General features: G+C 43.9%; 1 pseudogene; it reads right to left on the reverse strand.

The window, feature by feature from the left end:
* Positions 1-822: 822 nt before the first annotated feature.
* On the reverse strand, positions 823-11,530 carry LOC140907521 (C->U-editing enzyme APOBEC-1-like; annotated as a pseudogene).
* Between the last annotated feature and the right edge of the window lie 5,575 nt (positions 11,531-17,105).

Here is a 17,105-nt window from a genome sequence, read left to right on the forward strand (position 1 = left end):
TTCAGCCCTAGCATAAATATGTATACTCCTTCTGAGATCAGTGGGAGTTCCATGCACTCACATCAGGGCCAAGTTTGGCTCACAGTATTGAAAAATAACAGGGGAATTCACTCCACCTGTATGTATTTGAGAGCAAGGTTTTTTTAGGAAAAAAGAAAAGGATGACTTGTGGCACCTTCTAGACTAACAAATTTATTTGAGCATAAGCTTTTGTTGGCTACAGCCCACTTCATCGGATGCATGCAGTGGAAAATACGGTAGGATGATTTTATGTACACAGAGAACATGAAACAATGGGTGTTACCATGCACACTATAATGACAGTTTATTGTTTCATGTTCTCTGTGTATATAAAATCATCCTACTGTATTTTCCACTGCTTGCATCCAATGAAGTGAGCTGTAGCCCACGAAAGCTTATGCTCAAATAAATTTATTAGTCTCTAAGGTGTCATAAGTACTCTTGTTCTTTTTGCGGATACAGACTAACATGGCTGCTACTCTGAAGAACCAGTTTTTTTAGGGTGTGTCTATTCTGCAATTAGACACCCACAGCTGGCCTGTGCCAGCTGACTTGGGCTTGTGGGGCTCAGGCTAAGGGGATGTTTAATTGCAGTGTAGATCTCCAGGCTCAGGCTCGGGTCTGGTCTCTAGGACCCTGCAAGGTGGGAGGGTCCCAGAGGTCAGGCTGGAGCCCAAGCCCAGAAATCTATGCTGCAATGAAACAGTCCCGCAGCCCAAGTCAGCTGACATGGGTCAGTGGCAGGTTTTTCTTTACAATGTAGATGCACCCTCAGTGTTTTATTCTTCCTGAGATGATAGGTTACCTGCAAGGACAAAACACATGCAGGTGATTCACAAGCCATAGGGTGTAGAAGCCCTTAGGAAGGGTTTCTTTTGGAGGTAGAAGACAGAGCCCTTAGCAACTTACCTAACTTTGCAGTTACAACAGTGGAGAGGAACTGGGAGTGGGAGGAGGACAAAGGTACCTTCAGAGGGATGGGAGAGGCTGGTCCAACAGAGACTATAACAGAGCTTATCCTTCAGGTTAGTAGATCTTTGGGAAGAAAATTTGATCCAGAAGTTATCCAGAGTCTAGGTTGAGGGAAGGTAGATCTGGGCATGATATAGGAGTATTATTGCATACTTGATCAGGATTTATAGTCCCTAAATGTTGTTCCATGGGGCTGAGGGTCCCTGGGCAGCACAGTGCCAATATTTAATCAGTCCTCTAGAAAGGAATTAAACTCTCCCTGTGTAGTCCACTAGGTGTCAGTGTATGGAAAAACAACAAGGTGTCTTTGTGGCACCTTAGAGACTAACAAATTTATTTGGGCATTAGCTTTCGTGGGCTAAGACCCACTTCATCAAATGCATGGAGTGGAACATACAGTAGGGAGTTATAAATACACAGCATCTGAAAAGATGGGAGTTGCCTTACCAAGTGGGGGGGTCAGTGCTAATGAACCAATTCAGTTAAGGTGGAAGTGGGCTATTCTCAACAGTTGACAAGAAGGGGTGGAAATCTCTTTTGTAGTGCTAATGAAGCCAATGTAAACAAGGTGGCCCATTTCAAACAGTTGACAAGAAGGTGTGAGTATCAGCAGGGGAAAATTAGTTTTTGTAGTGACCCTTCCACTTCCAGTCTTTATTCAGGCCTAATTTCATAGAATCATAGAATCATAGAATATCAGGGTTGGAAGGGACCCCAGAAGGTCATCTAGTCCAACCCCCTGCTCAAAGCAGGACCAATTCCCAGTTAAATCATCCCAGCCAGGGCTTTGTCAAGCCTGACCTTAAAAACCTCTAAGGAAGGAGATTCTACCACCTCCCTAGGTAACGCATTCCAGTGTTTCACCACCCTCTTAGTGAAAAAGTTTTTCCTAATATCCAATCTAAACCTCCCCCACTGCAACTTGAGACCATTACTCCTCGTTCTGTCATCTGCTACCATTGAGAACAGTCTAGAGCCATCCTCTTTGGAACCCCCTTTCAGGTAGTTGAAAGCAGCTATCAAATCCCCCCTCATTCTTCTCTTCTGCAGGCTAAACAATCCCAGCTCCCTCAGCCTCTCCTCATAACTCATGTGTTCCAGTCCCCTAATCATTTTTGTTGCCCTTCGCTGGACTCTCTCCAATTTATCCACATCCTTCTTGAAGTGTGGGGCCCAAAACTGGACACAGTACTCCAGATGAGGCCTCACCAATGTCGAATAGAGGGGAACGATCACGTCCCTCGATCTGCTCGCTATGCCCCTACTTATACATCCCAAAATGCCATTGGCCTTCTTGGCAACAAGGGCACACTGCTGACTCATATCCAGCTTCTCGTCCACTGTCACCCCTAGGTCCTTCTCTGCAGAACTGCTGCCTAGCCATTCGGTCCCTAGTCTGTAGCTGTGCATTGGGTTCTTCCGTCCTAAGTGCAGGACCCTGCACTTATCCTTATTGAACCTCATCAGATTCCTTTTGGCCCAATCTTCCAATTGGTCTAGGTCCTTCTGTATCCTATCCCTCCCCTCCAGCGTATCTACCACTCCTCCCAGTTTAGTATCATCCGCAAATTTGCTGAGAGTGCAATCCACACCATCCTCCAGATCATTTATGAAGATATTGAATAAAACCGGCCCCAGGACCGACCCTTGGGGCACTCCACTTGATACCGGCTGCCAACTAGACATGGAGCCATTGATCACTACCCGTTGAGCCCGACAATTTAGCCAGCTTTCTACCCACCTTATAGTGCATTCATCCAGCCCATACTTCCTTAACTTGCTGACAAGAATACTATGGGAGACCGTGTCAAAAGCTTTGCTAAAGTCAAGAAACAATACATCCACTGCTTTCCCTTCATCCACAGAACCAGTAATCTCATCATAAAAGGCGATTAGATTAGTCAGGCATGACCTTCCCTTGGTGAATCCATGCTGGCTGTTCCTGATCACTTTCCTCTCATGCAAGTGCTTCAGGATTGATTCTTTGAGGACCTGCTCCATGATTTTTCCAGGGACTGAGGTGAGGCTGACTGGCCTGTAGTTCCCAGGATCTTCCTTCTTCCCTTTTTTAAAAGATTTGATGGTGTCCAGTTTGCAAATTAATTCCAGTTCTGCAGTTTCTTGTTGGAGTCTGTTTTTGAAGGTTTTTTTTTTTTGTTGAAGAATTGCCACTTTTAAGTCTGTTATTGAGTGTCCAGGGAGACGGAAGTGTTCTCCTACTGGTTTTTGAATGTTATAATTCTTGATGTCAGATTGGTGTCCATTTATTCTTTTGCGTAGAGACTGTCCGGTTTGGCCAATGTACATGGCAGATGGGCATTGCTGGCACATGATGGCATATATCACAATGGTAGACATGCAGGTATGGAAAGAATGGATCCACGGAAACAGATTATGTTCTCAGTTACACCTGGGAGGCTCCAGAGTAACTCCCTTGACTTCACAGGAGTTACTCCAGGCTTAGACTGCTATAACTGAGATAAGATCTGACCCATTACTTCTCTCTTGGATTTTCTATTCTAACCTTAACTGAGTGTGAATGAAATTCATCCCTGAGCAGAAGCCTAAACACCATGTAAGACTCCCTTAAGATCTGTTTTGAGTGCTTAAGTGGGACTGCAGTGGGGCATAGATCTCATGACGGCCCTCTCGACTAGGGTGAATTACCTCTTGTAACAAGAGGCTTGTTGGACCAAATTCAGTTAGTGGAGTTCCATCTGCTGGGCTTGCAGTTCTAAGTGGTACTGAACACCTGTGCTGGAGTCAATGAGAGCTAGAGGTGCTCAGCATGTCTTGGGGCCTGGCCCATAGATTGTATCTAGACTGTAAACTCTTCAGAGTAGGGACTTTGGGCCAAATCCTGCTCTTGATTGCACTCGTTTAAATCCACTGATTTCAATTGTTTGACACTGGTGTAGCAGAGAGCCTGATCCAAAGCCCACTGAAAATCAGTGGAAGGGCTTCCACTGAGTTCAGTGTGATTTGGGTCAGGCTCAGAGAGAAGAATTTGGCTGTAGCCAACGTTAGCGCTGTACAAATAAAAATTAAAAAATGTACTAATAATTAATGAATATGTTTAAAAAAATCCAAGTACTGGGCCTCTATCTATAGTTTCAATTCCACCCATATGATACTTTTGTCACACATTAGGTCATTAGCTAGTTATCACTGCCAGGGTCATTATGAGGGCTCAGAAAAATGCACACTCTTAAAAATAACAGCAAAATTAGACAACAAGAGCAGCAGCTCATTAAAATAAATGTTTGATTTATTTTATTCAAAAGGTAACTTTACAAATAAAATGGACAATAAAATCTAGGACACCCCAACTGAAAAATAACACTAAGAAATAAGTTTGGAAGAGTAAAGAATCTTCCAGGCCTTGGAATATCAATATGCATCAGTGACATTCCTCTTTGGTGTTGTCTGGATCAGTGATCTGCTAGGTCACCCCAATCCTTGACTCTGGGAGCCAGCCTTTCCCTGCTCTGCTGTGAGAACCCCCACTCCTGGGCTGTTCACGCACAGCCTCTGGCATGTAAGCTGCTCCCAGCTTCTTGCAACCGAATGACACTAGCCAATATCTCCACTTCCAGATGCAACCCTGGGAACCTCTAGCTTGCAGTGTCCAATTATGCCTGCTGGACACTGCAAGCTTATATAAGTTTGTCAATTTAACAAAGAAATTGATATGTACCAGGCTTGTTCTTCCAAAGGGAGCCTCTGACACACTTCAGACTGAACACACTGCTTCAGGTAGAATAAACAAACAGATTTATTAGCTATAAAGATAGATTTTAAGTGATTATAAGTTAAAGCATTACAAGTCAGATTTGGTCAAATGAAATAAAAGCAAAACACATTGTAAGCTGATCTTAACACTTTCAATGCCCTTAAAAACTTAAATGCTTCTCACCACAGGCTGGCTGGTTACTTTTCAGTCATGTTCTCCCCTTTGATCAGTGTTTCAATCGCTTGGTGGTGGTGGTGTCTGTAGATGTAGGTGGAAGAGAGAGAGCATGGCAAAATATCTCTCCCCTTTATTACGTCCTTTCTTTCCTCTTGGCTTTGCCACCCCACTTCCCCCCTTCAGAGTCAGGTGAGCATTACCTCATCACAGTTCCAAAGTGACCAAAGGATGGGGGTGACTCCCTCGAGGGTCTAACAGATTCTTTTGTTGTTGCCTAAGCCAGTGTCCATTGTTCCTGTGAGGCTGGGCTGGGTTTGTCCCAACCGTGCCCTGACGAGGTGTGAACTGCCTCTCTGTTCTTGGAGAGTTTTTGCATGGGCTTGCTTTAAGCCATGAGGATACATTTTCATCCTCATAACTATATACATGAAATTATAACCTATAAACTTACTATAACATTACTGTAACAATTACTATAACATCACTATAACAACCATGCTTAGTGCATTATGAGCCTTCCGAAGACATCCAACATGACAAACTTTGCATTGGATACCACACAATCATTTTATAAAGATGAACATGGGGGTGTAGGGTGTTCCCCCGAGGTACAGAGCGTCACAGTATCACCAATTATTTCCTCACAAAACTGTTCATAGGAGCAATAAATGTTTAGGGTTATTCATAACAAGGGTATTGCCTGAAGTATGTTAAAATGTGTTTCCCCTTGTTTACGTAAGTGCAAACTATGAGGGGGCTCCCAGAGGTTTATTTCCTATGGAGATCCAAGGGGATCTATTCCAGAACCTGTTACTTTGTTGTTGCTGTTGATTGGCTAATGGTCTAGGCCTGAATCCTGTTGCTGTCGCTGATTGGCTGGTAGTTCTGGCCTAAACACAGGTTGCAGATGGCAACTAGTCGATAGTCCTGGCCCAAACACTAGTGGCTGATGATGACTGACTGCTGGTCCAGGCCTAAACATTGGCTGTTGCAGGTGATTGGCTACTGGTCCAGGTCCAAACACTAGTGACTGATGATGACTGACTGCTGGTCCAGGCCTAAATATTGGCTGTTGCAGATGATTGGCTACTGGTCCACGTCCAAACATTAGTGGCTGATGATTACTGACTGCTGGTCCAGGCCTAAACATTGGCTGTTGCTGGTGACTGGCGGATAGTCCAGGCCCAAACACTAGCAGTTGCTGGTGATTGGCTGTTTGATTCAGGCCAGTAATGTGATGACTTCACATGACTAGCTTCTGTGCCAACCCTTTGCAGAGGCATTAGATGACAATATTCTGGTCGAATAAGACTGAAACTCGGAATCTGATTGCTACTTGCCGGCCAGATCTGTAAACTGGCTGCGGAGCCCTGGTGGGAGAGGCGAAATATGAATTTAAAAAATATGTGGAGGTTAACAACTAAACATAATGACTTTAGAATCATTCAGATATTTAATGGGTAGGGTCCACAATAGGAAATTTCTTTATAAACATACAAACACCTGCAACATTTCAACAAACGTATGTCAGGTCCATGAGCATTTCACATGTAACACAGACCCAGCATGTCCAAAGGAACCATAAACACATCTGGCACTGCCCACAAGTTATAGCCCAGCCATGGAACCGTGTCACTCAGAACCAGGGAGAATTCAGGGGAGACCCATGGAATATTAATAGCCCTATGAACTCATCAGTCACTGACTGATGTAGAAAGAAAAGGGGTACTCGTGGCACCTTAGAGACTAACCAATTTATTTGAGCATAAGCTTTCGTGAGCTACAGCTCACTTCATCGGATGCTTATGCTCAAATAAATTGGTTAGTCTCTAAGGTTCCACTAGTACTCCTTTTCTTTTTGTGAATACAGACTAACATGGCTGCTACTCTGAAACCTGACTGATGTAGCTCAGCCATGGAACTTGGCCATTCAGAACCAGGAAAGATTTCAAGGGCTTCAGAGGAGATCCATGAAATATCACAGTGGTGCACTCTGGATACCTCATCTGTACATGACTCTGGATAACTTCTGGATCAAATTTTCCTCCCAAAGATCTACTAACTTGAAGGATAAGCTGGAGTTAAAAAAAAAAGAACATTATCCATGGGGTGAGGTGTCAAGGCAAGTAGTCTTTTCCATTTTGATGGCTGACAAATGTTCTCCAACAATAGTTGTAAGCTGAGGAAATAGAAATATCCAGTCACATAAATTAAAAGATACGTCAAGAGGCTGTCTGTGCAACTATGAGAGATCAGTATGGTTCAAGAAAGATTAAGTTGTTATGTAACTGCTATTAAGACAGAGCATTTTTTTTTCCTTTTTATTTACTGAGGAAGTTTTAACAGGTAAATATCAGAGACAAAATAATACGCATTGTAACAGTGAGCTTTTGTTTAGAGAAATGTTATACAGTATTGGAATCACCAGATCTCTTTATTGAACAGAGTGCTACCATATTACAGAGTCAGCAACTTTACAGCACATACACCATGTGGCTAACAAACCGGGCACATCTGTTCAATGTTCATATTCTAAAAAATTGGACAAGTGCGCTGCGGGGTTATGCAGGTGAATATACTTTGTCAGACTATTGTAAAGCTACAGTTTAGAGCTGAGATAAATGTTGATATTGATAAAAGATGCTGAATTGATGGCACCTGAGAATGAAATTTGCAATTTATCCTCAGAACAGGAACAGGACGGGCCACAGTGAGTGTGTAAGTAAGCCTCTCATGCCCTCCCCATTAGTGTGATTTACCAGGAGACCACAAATAATAGTGAAAGAAGTTCAATCTCCATGTTGCAGTCAGCCCTTGCCATCTCAGCTGAGCCTGACAAAGGAGACAATTAATGTTCAATGGAGGGCTGGTGTCTGTGATGAAAATGACTTTTGGTCACTACATACCAGTGTCCCTGCTAAAATCAATGACATAGAAATGAAAAGCTCCATAGCTCAGTCCTCCAAACCTGTTGATTCTTCCACCTTCTTTGAAATCAAATGAATAATTACCTGAGAGGTCCATGACTCTAAGGGTGACTCCATTCATCACCAGGTCACGCAGGCCTAGTTGGTTGCGTCTGTCTTTATGCCTAAAGAGCCGCGCTACATAAATTTCTAGGTTCACTTTGGGGTATGTCTTCAGGAACTATACCACAGATTGGGAGAATTTCCAGCAAGGACTCCAGGAGAGGAACCAGGTGATGGAGCAATGGGTCAAATGATTGAGAGATCTTTCCTTGAAGGAATTTTCCAGGAAGTTGATTTCAGCATGCTGGGTCCTGTTGTTTCGGCACCAGTTTCTCCAAATCTTGGTGCTGTTGCCCCATTTAATTTCATAGAGCAGATAAATCACTCTGGGAAGTACACTCGGATCATAAATGTCCTTGAACTGCTTTGGTTGTATCTTCCACCTGAAACCAGATCAAGTCACTGTGAAAATGTAATGTCCACTGATGGCACTTTCTCTAGCCCTGTTCCACATAGCTAAATCCTGGGGCCAAAGAGAGACACATAGACCCACAGAGACATAGACAGGGGGACAATGAGAGAGAGAGAGGGAGAGAGAGAGAGAGAGAGAGAGAGGAGATTTGGAATAAAAGTGAATGAGAAAGACTATCTGGAGTTCTCCATCCCCCTTTCTGGAACCCTTGATGGAAGTGGTCAGGTTTGGGGATATAGAATGGTCATTCTCACCTTTCAATGGTATAGTCAGTCAAGTGACCTATTAGAAAAGATAATTATAAATCATCTATCTTCTGGCAGCGGAAATACAGAGGAAGACAGGAATAACCAAAATCCCGCAACTCTGCTTTTTTGTGTTCACAGAAATCAATTGCATGAGTCTCATAACCACCTGGTCCTAACAGATGACCCACGTTCAATGTTGCTGAATAGGATGTAACTCTGACATGCCACCTGTTATACTGCTTAGGGAAGGGGAAATCTTTCTGAACCCCATTTCCGGTGATCTGTTTAACTTTGCATGTTAAGCCTCTAGTGAAGCATCAAATCCTCTTTATTACCCAAGATACAGTCAGGCCCAGATCCTCAAAGGTATTCAGGCATCTCACTCCAATGGAAATCAGTGGAAGTGAGATGGCCACTGTCAAGGTCCAACTTTCTTAGGTAAACATGTCTAGTTCCCCGAAAATCTAAGAGGGTGATTGTTAGGCCATTTATCTATGCCAAAGATAGCCGACTTAACAATACTATGCTAACTTGCTTAAGCTAATCATACAGGACACAGGCCTGTAGGTTCCTTGCATTACAGCCAAACATAAAGTAATCTAATACAAAATACAATAAATCAAACAAGCATACCAGCAAATAAAGGCAGAATAATAATAAAACAAGTCAGCAGGCTGGCCCTATGGGCTACAATTGAAATCAGTGAAAATACTTCACTTGACTTCAAAGGACTTCCAGACACAGGAGTGGGGTTTTTGCACCAATATACCTACTTAGTTACACGGGTGCAAATTTTTTAAGCCCAGACAGACAGGCACAAACCCATACGCATAGACACACACAAAAATCGGAACTGTCTGAGGAAAGATGGGCCCAATGGGATGTACTAAGTAAAATAATTGTTGCTTTAACTTTCATAAAACCAATATGTCTATCTACTATAACTTGTAACCTAGACTGCCTCAGCTTTGCTGTATTCTCTCACCTTTTTCTTTGTAAGTTGTACTCGTTTAGTACTGATGTAAGAAAATCATTTACTGTCAGTGATTTTGTTTGTCTTTACTGAAAAGATAGTAACTAAAAACACTGTAGATGTATGAAAACACACAGAGCGATAGACTGGATTTATCTACCAAATAGACACATCTTACATACATAGATCCACAACAGTCATACAGATGCACATACATGTATACACTCATCAATTCATATAGCCATGAAGACACATAAATGCACACTTATATGTATATATTTCAAATGTGCACACACACACTTGCACTAATGCTGAATCTTTACCTCCCTTCCAGCCAGAAGCCATGGTTTTCCCTAACTACAGCATCCAGTGCTACCTTCTTTTAGTAGGGTGCTTTTCTCCCTTTCAGTTTCTATTCGTGATGACAGAAATTTAGGAGATTACAGAAACAAGTAGCACCAGCCAGCGACTGATTATTCAGCTCTTTGCTGACGTTAGGCTCTGAGTGATGTGGGGGATGGACCTCAGCACTGATGCAAAATTGTTCTTAATAAAACTATTTTACTGTATTCTGATAACATTAGGTTGTTACAAATTTGGCTGCACCTTTACTATATTTGAAAAACTACATAAAAGTTATTTGATATACATGGGGCTTGGAGAATAATAGCTTCTCTGTTGATATTTTAATTGCTTGTTTTATTAAATGAAGTGTTCAGGCTAATCCAAGAAACTCCTAGGCTATTTCTGCTGGAAGGGAACATCACTTCTCCCCCCCTGCCGCCCCGCCCCCCCCCGTTAAGGAATGTGAAGAAATTCTTTTTCTGGGCTGAGCCAGGAGCCTCTTCTTTTAACCCTTCTCCCTTTCTGGAGCAAAACGTCAGTTCTAAGCTCACACAAGGAATTCCAGCAGTATTCCTATCAAAAACTGATTCCGCGGTTAAACACTCTGAAGTCTTTGTGTCATTAAGAATCCATGTGACGAACACAGTGGGAGTCACATTTCTGAATGGGCATCAAGAGAGACAGTTATTAAGATGTGGCCCCTCCATTTCTTGTTTCTCTAGACTATAAAATGTAGTAATTTTGGAAATACATGTGCTTGTTGCTCACGACTTGAAACAGCCCTTTCAGCTCGCAGTGACAACTTGGAGTTACCACAGGCACCCAGAGGTGTGGCAGAAATGGAAGGGAGATGGGCAATATTTAGTGCAGGGGAATCATATATCCTTTGCCACAATACTGGCATTGCTCCCTGCGTGGTAAGGCAGTGTAGGCCCAGAACTGCCCTTGAAATTCTCCCCCACCCCCAGAACACACAGAAAGGAGGCACCATGGAGGGCATTTGTGTAGAGAGCAACCTGCAGAGGGCACTTGTCAGTTGGCCTAGGCAACTGGGCAGAGACTCTGTCATCTATAATTGGGACAGGGATCCTCCAGCAGCCTCTAGGGAGGTTTCTTTGTGTGACAGAAGGATACTCATGGGTGGGAGAAGCGAAAGAATTTACTTGAAACCTGTGGTTTGTTTTTTCAGGCACAGCCTTGTTTCCTTTGACACTCTTCTCTGAGGATCATGGAGGATGACAATGGGTATGGGAACAATATCCAGGAAAAAACCCAGTTCCTTGTCCCTGATGTCAGCACGGTCACTGGTCACTGATTCCTGGTCGCTGTGCTACCAGAGGGAAATATTCCAGAACCATGCTTAGAGAAACACCTTTCCCAACATCCCCACGTGGGTCTGAGTGATCTGTTGCCACGGCTGATCTACAATACAGTCTGTGCCTGAGGAGTTCATGACACTGTTGAACATTTCCTGGAGTGTCCCCTAAATTGTCCCTGTGTTCTGAGTGACTCAGTTCCATGGCTGAGCTAGAGCAAACAGGCAGTGTCCATTAGAGATATACTTGAATAGCAAGGTTAACTGCTGAAAATATGTAACCAACACCTACTGTACTGTACCATAGTTTTCATGTGCAGTTCCTGTGTAGTTAGGAAAATGTAACAGGGAGATGCTGTGTACATTACTGATAGAAACTGTCAATGCCCCACTGTGGGAGGGAGGGCAGAATGACAGTAACTCTCTGTCTCTCTCTTTCTCTCTCTCACTCCATCTCTAGTATTTGTAGGATTCTTAAAAAGCGATAGTTAGGCCCCTGCTCTTGAAGCTCATCATTGCATCAGTTACTACCATCTCTCTCACCATCCTATTTTTGGGGAAGATTAATGATAAATCATAATGAGGATTCATTATTATTATGCTGGTTCCATAGCACCTCGTTGTCTCAGATATGCTATCGGACCCCATTGTGCTAGGTGCTGAATTCATAGGCATTTGTGTGGATCCCATCAACATAGGACCTGAGCACCTCTCATGCGTTAATGCATTTATTCCCACACACTCTGCTGTGTTGCAAGAGGCAGAGATTTTGGGGGGGATTTCCCAAGACTGCAGAATTAACTGTCCTAGGAACTATGACAGCAAATCTCACCAAATTCTGCTTCATGTGTTAAGGTGCATTTGATCTTACCTCCTCTAACATAAACACATACCAACGTGTATATGAGAGAACAACATATATATGACAGATGTTTATCATGTTACTTCATATTTATCATGTTACTGGAAGACGCTCAGAGACTGCAGTGATGAATGTGGTAGCAGAACCTGTAGAAAATAGAATGTAGGGGAGTATTATCCCTGTTTTACAGATGTGGAAAATGAGGTATAAGGAGGTTTAAGGACTTGCCCAAGACCACACAGTGAGTCAGTGACAAAACCAGGAATACAACTCATATCCACTGACTCTCAGTTCTGCACTTCAATACGTGGGAAAATAACTGTGGCATTATCTGGAATTCTCAGTTTTTCTGAACAGCTGGCTGGCTTTTGGTACAGACAACTCTGGTCTACTTGGCTGATAACCCGTTCCTGGTAATGAACAAAGATCAAAGGTGACATTCTGGCTCCACTGAACTCAACTGGCATGCAAGTGTCCATCCAGGCTGATTTTCTTCATTCTCTCAGCTGCCTTTGATATCATGGATCACAAGATCTGTGGGTCCCGAGTGGAGTGTGACTCCATTCTTTTGTCTCTAAGATAGCACAGGTTTGTGTTGGTTGCCTCTGCTCTGCAGAAGCTATCTGTGGGCCACCACCAGGCTCCATCCTGTCACTCCTTCTGTCCAGCGTGAGGCCACGAAAAGAGACTGTGAAATAGTTTGGATGATGACACCATCAGTATGTGTCTGGAACTCATCATAACATTTCTTTTTAATCAGACCAATAGGTCTCTTGTTTGTCTCAGTGCCTAGCTGAGACTGGGGTCTGGATGTGGCCAAGCTGGCTAAGGCTCAGCTCAGAGAAGACAGAAGTGATGCTGGGATAAATATTAAGAGAAAACAGTTAAATCTGTCCCACTGGTGGAGAAGAATTGCTTTTGTTTTCTGAAAGAAAAGTGTTTATTTGGGGGTTCTGTTGAATATTCAGCTCATTTTGGAAAATCAGGTAGCAGCTGAAGCCCAAAATCTTTTTATCCTTCACATCTGGTTAGAAGGTCGTGACCTTTTCTCTCACATGTTGTCTTCCCCACAGAAATACATCCTAGAATACTCAAGGAGCTGACTGAAGAGATATCAGAGCCATGAGCAATTGTCTTTGAAAAGTCATGAAAGATGGGAGAGATTCTAGAGGACTGGAAAAGGGCAAATATGGTACCAATCTATAAAAAGGGAAATAAGGACAACCCAGGGAATTACAGACCAGTCAGCTTCACTTCAGTACCCAGAAAGATAATGGAGCAAATAATTATCAGTCAATTTGCAAACAACTATAAGATAATAAGATGATAAGAATGGATTTGTCAAAAAAAAATCGTGTCAAACCAACCTAATAACTTTCTTTGACAGAGTAACAAGTCTTGTGGATATTGGGGAACACGGACGGCAGTATAAGAGGCCAGGGGAGGCTAAGTCTCCCCAAACAGCCAGCCCACTGCCTTTGGAGTGTGCTGCCACAGAAGGAGCACCCAGGCCATGGCCCACCCACACTCCACCTCGAGACCCCACTCCCATTCATCCTCTTTCCTCTTGAGGCCCTGCCCTTGCTCTGCCTCTTCCCTCTCCACTCCATCTGCATGGGGGCCTCAGGGAAGGGGGTGAAGAGGCACGTATAAGTGGTGAGTGGCCAGCCACCTAGCTGGCAGGTGGACGGGGGAGAGGCCTCAACGGAGCGGGCAAAGAGGTGCAAGTGTTGGGTGGAGACGTCTTGAGGGAGGGAGCCTAGTGGGGCCAGGGGTGGAGCATGGGTGGGGCTTTGGGGGGGAAGATACCGAGTGGGGGTGGGCCACAGGGTGGGGCCACGGTCCAGGCACACCCAGCCTCCCCAGATGGCAGAGTCACTCACCACTCATGGCAGGGAGGCGGTAGATATGGCATATCTTGTCTTTAGTAAGGCTTTTGATACTGACTTACTTGACTGTCTCATAAACAAACTAGGGAAATGCAACCTAGATGGAGCTACTATAAGGTGGGTGCAGAACTGGTTGGAAAACCATTCCCAGAGAGTAGTTATCAGTGGTGCAGAGTCAAGCTGGAAGGGCATAATGAGTTGGGTCCTGCAGGGATCGATTCTGTTCAATATCTTCATCAATGACAGGTTTCACAGTAGCAGCCGTGTTAGTCTGTATTCGTAAAAAGAAAAGGAGGACTTGTGGCATCTTCGAGACTAACAAATTTATTTGAGCATAAGCTTTCATGAGCTACATGATGCATTGGTTGAAGTGAGCTGTAGCTCATGAAAGCTTATGGTCAAATAAATTTGTTAGTCTCTAAGGTGCCACAAGTACTCCTTTTCTTATCATCATCAATGGTTTAGATAACGGCATAGAGAGTACACTTATAAAGTTTGTGGATGATACCAAGCTGGGATGGGTTGCATGTGCTTTGGAGGATAGGATTAAAATTCAAAATGATCTGGACAAACTGGAGAAATGGTTTGAAGTAAACAGGATGAAATTCAATAAGGACAAATGCAAAATACTCCACTTAGGAAGGAACAATCAGTTGCACACATACAAAATGGGAAATGACTGCCTAGGAAGGAATACTGCGGTAAGGGATCTGGGGATCATAGTACATTGCAAGCTAAATATGAGACAACAGGGTAACATTGTTGCAAAACAAGCAAATATTCTGGGATGTATTAGCAGGAGTATTGTAAGCAAGACACAAGAAGTAATTCTTCCGTGCTATTCCAATGTTGATTAGGTCTCAACTGGAGTACTGTGTCCAGTTTTGGATGCCACATTTCAGGAAAGATGTGGACAACTTGGAGAAAATCCAAACTAGAGCAACAAACATGATTAAAGGTCTAGAAAACATGACCTTTGAGGGAAGATTGTAAAAAATTGGGTTTGTTCAGTGTGGAGAAGAGAAGACTAGAGGGGACAGGATAACAGTTTTCAAGTACATAAAAGGTTATTACAAGGAGAAGGGAGAAACATTGTCCTCGTTAACCTCTGAGAGTAGGACAAGAAGCAATGCGTTTAAATTGCAGCAAGGGTGGTTTAGGTTGGACATTAGGAAAAACCTCCTAACTATCAGGGTAGTTCAAGCACTGGAATGAATTGCCTAGGGAGGTTGTGAAATCTCCATTATTGTAGATTGTTCAGAGCAGTTTAGACAAACCCCTGTCAGGGATGGTCTAGATCAGGGATCGGCTCCCTTTGGCACGTGGCCCATCAGGGAAATCCACTGGTGGGCCGGGACGATTTGTTTACCTGCAGCGTCTGCAGGTTCCACTGATCGCAGCTCCCACTGGCTGCAGTTCTCCCTTCCAGGCCAATGTGGGCTGCGGGAAGCAGCGCTGGCCTTGAGATGTGCTGACCGCCACTTCCCGCAGGCCCCATTGGCCTGGAATGGCAAACCACGGCCAGTGGGAGCTGCGATCGACCAAACCTACGGACGGTGCTAGTAAACAAACCGTCCTGGCCCGCCAGCAGATTTCCCTGACGGGCCGCATGCCAAAGGTTACTGATCCCTGGTCTAGATAATACTTAGTCCTGTCTTGAGTGCAGGGAATTGGACTAGATGACTTATCGAGATCCCTTCCAGTCCTATGATTCTATGAGCTAGTGTGATGCTGCCTGGAGGTACCCAGGTTTGTGAGTCACCTCACCACCACTGGTCCTTAGCATGAGCAAGCCTGGTCTGTACCTGCAAGGTAATGTTTAATTTGTGCCAGCAGGGCTTGCCAGGGCTGAGCACCGGCACCTCTGGACTTAGCAGTTCATAGCCTGGCATCTCTGAACTTGCTGCATCAGTTATGAATTTTAAAACATTGCTTGAACCCCTGCACATCTTTCATTACAAGTTAAGCACTGCTGCCAGGGATCAGCTCCCAGCTCCACCAATTCATAAGGAACACAAGCCCTCCATTCTCTGCTCACATGGACTCCACTGTCCCTCTGCAGGTCAGCAATTGGTACACACCAACTGCTGAGTCCTCCGAGCATCTCCCTGGAGTGCCCAGTCCCTGATCCACTGGACACTCACAGAATTCCCAGTTCTGCCATTCCCAAAGGAACAGTGCTGCACAGCTTACCAGCTACCCCATAGGCCACTACAGCTCCACGTAGACACAGCACTTCACTTTGGTTATAGAGAAAGCAAGCATACGTGTATTTAACAAAGCCCAGAGATTGCAGTGATAGGAAGCAGAAATATTGGAACAAAAGGGTTACAGATCAAATAAAATCATAACACACATTCAAGAGCCTAAAGCAAACTAACAAGATGCCCTTCTGGGTGACCTGCCTTTAACTTCAAGGCTTTAAGAACATAACTTCCTATATCGGTACACAGCTCCTTCCATATTAGTCGCACATACATTTCACAAGGATTATGATGAGCGGTGTGACTCAGTAGAGACCCTTACATGACATTCTTTGGTGAACTGAGATGTAAATACCAGACCCAGGGGATTCCTTGCACCCTTATGCCCCCCTGTGCCCTCTGCCAGTTGGCACCACGAGATACCTGGGTCAGAGCTAGGCCCCCTGGAGGAAGTTAATGTATTGTATAATGTATTACCACTGGGCTCAAAGTTCTGAGTGGGCTTCCGCCTCCTCACTTCCCTCCCCCAGCTTCTCACAAATAACTCCTTGGGGGCTGTGATGTAATATACCCCTGTATTCACATCCCACACACTAGTGTAATGATCTACGTACCAGGTATGCCTTGTGAGGTATCATTTGAAAACTCATAACTTGCTGATCAGAATTATCCTGATAAAACACGTGTGGCAAGCTTTACGTGAAGTTATATGATTCCCCTGGTTGATGTTAAGAGTGCATGTTCAAAACTCATGTAGCACCAAACTAGTCAAACCAGCCTGTTTTGAACAAGGGAGTGTATGTTTGCTTTAATTTTCAATTAAGTAGTAAACAGAGTCATTAAGCAGGAAGGGAAAACAAAGGAAGCTCAAACAAATGAAAACAGACAGCAAGGAACATCCTTCCCATGAACATCCTTCCCTATT

The sequence above is a fragment of the Lepidochelys kempii genome, chromosome 1 (assembly GCF_965140265.1).
Source record: "Lepidochelys kempii isolate rLepKem1 chromosome 1, rLepKem1.hap2, whole genome shotgun sequence".
NCBI lineage: Eukaryota > Metazoa > Chordata > Testudines > Cheloniidae > Lepidochelys > Lepidochelys kempii.